This window comes from Cydia splendana, chromosome 5, assembly GCF_910591565.1.
Source record: "Cydia splendana chromosome 5, ilCydSple1.2, whole genome shotgun sequence".
Lineage (NCBI taxonomy): Eukaryota > Metazoa > Arthropoda > Insecta > Lepidoptera > Tortricidae > Cydia > Cydia splendana.
This window is the reverse complement of record NC_085964.1, coordinates 24459003-24461100: the sequence shown is the minus strand read 5'-3', so window position 1 is coordinate 24461100 and position 2098 is coordinate 24459003. Positions and strand designations below refer to the sequence as shown.

The window sequence follows — 2098 nt, the reverse complement described above, 5'->3', positions numbered from 1 at the left end:
CAATTACAAATCACTAGTCCCTTATCACACAGTTGAATAGTTCTTATACTTCTTAAGTCTTAGAAAGCTAAAATTTGTGTACCTATGTAAGCTAGTATTAGTACACACATAACAAAAAATAAAATAAAACTTGTAACTCTCTAACGTCGTAAACTAGAGGATGGAAATTTGTATGAGACTTCCGCACATTTAGATTGTTATAAGTGTATAGAATGTTATAAATAATAAAATACATATTCCAAGATTTTTAATACATTTGAGATTGAGACATCGGATTTCAGGGTGCAAAATTTAATGACAGGTAGGGAGTTGCTATATCGATATTCATCAAAACACCTCGATTCCCAATCATACTTCGATTTACTCTGTGCTTTGATCATTGTATCATTTCGTTATTTGCTAAAGCATGTAGGGGAGAGGAGCCTAAAGCGGGTAAGCTAACGGAGAAAGAGAAGCTTCATTCCTTTCGACAGAAGAGTTATATAACTTTAATATAAGACAAAAATATTGTGTTATTTTTTTATATTAAAATTTAAACACAATAAAGACTCGCCGAATAACCGCCCTACCCAATAGCCTATAAAAGGTACTTAAGATACTATAAACGAGCATCTCCCTGACAAACTAAATTTCAGAATTCATTTGTCTAAGTTATAATAAAAAACGATTTTTAGGTTATATTTATGAAAATAATAACCATGACCTATTTTCTCACTTTAAACATATTACTGTAGAAATTCACATTAACGTCTCAATCGTGATTGTCTTTCCGATTTTGTTTTTATTTCTTTAACATTTATTTATTAGTGCCCGATCGGAACTTACTAAAACTTAGGATTTTTCATTATCATTCATTACATTATGCATGCTTTGACTTTCGAAATAAAACAGCGCCTACCCGCTTTAGGTTCCCCTCCCCTAGTCGCTTATTACCTTTCTCTCCTAAGCATCGGTACTGACGTGCACGCGACATACGCCTACTTAATGAGTTTTTGTACGTTTCCTTATTCACTGAAATCTAAATACATTGACGTTATTGGATCCCATCTCTGCTGTTTTTTATTGATTTTACATCGTTTCGTGTAGGAAAATGTAGGGAATACAAACAAACTCTGCAAAAGGGATGAGTTCTGTGAGAGCTATATCTGATGAAAATGCTTATTTAGTCAAAAGTTACTTGGGTTAATGGAAATTGAAGTTGTAAAATACGTAAATAGTCATACGTAATTCATTTTATCTGCACTATTCTACACAGTGATATTGTATATTATACCTATATCATAAACCCTCTTTGATGCAATCTATAAATTGTAAATACAGATGTCAATCACAATGAAAAAATCAACGATGATCAACTCTGGCCAACGTGGGACTCGACCCACATCCTTGGATTGCCGGTCCAATGCGTTACCAATTCCGCCAGCTGACCATCCGTCAACCAACGCGAATTTAGTAATTGCAACTGTGACAACGTCACTAGCGACATCTGCATTCTATAATAAACTTCCAAACCATATTACTGAATTATCTATTAATAAATTTAAGAATTATGTAAAGCGTAAACTTATTTCTAAAGCTTATTATACCACACAAGACTACATGAATGATATTACAACGTGGGATTAATTGTTATTCGAAATGATTATTTATTTATTAGGTATATTTGATTATTGATGAGGAAATGGATATTCCGATGTAATACTATCTACTTCTTTTGTTACTTATGCTTTTTTTGACATTTAGATTTTATTCTAGAAATTCTAGACTAGTATTTTTTTATACAATCTTTTTAATGTTTGACGATCCTTTTGTGAAATTTTTAGTGTTAAATTTGATATGTATAATAATCCAATTTTATTATGGCATAATACTAACATCAATAAATTGCTCTGATAATTAGATTAAGATTAATTACGATTCATAAGAGCTTGTTGCTAGGCCTACATGAATAAAGTAAATTTTGTTTGTTTGTTTGTTTGTTTAAGGTTTACAACCTTTGACCACCTTCTGACCTCCACCTCTTTTATGCGTTCAAGAACCGCCAACTACTGCCAGCATAAAGACAAGCTGTTTTACAACATATTTCTTATGTGTTAAA

General features: G+C 31.8%; 1 non-coding gene across 1 annotated transcript; it reads right to left on the bottom strand.

Annotated features, from left to right (window-relative positions):
* Positions 1 to 1358: 1358 nt before the first annotated feature.
* Trnaa-ggc (transfer RNA alanine (anticodon GGC)) lies at positions 1359 to 1429 on the bottom strand. Its single transcript has one exon. It is a non-coding gene; the product is annotated as a tRNA-Ala (tRNA).
* Positions 1430 to 2098: the final 669 nt, after the last annotated feature.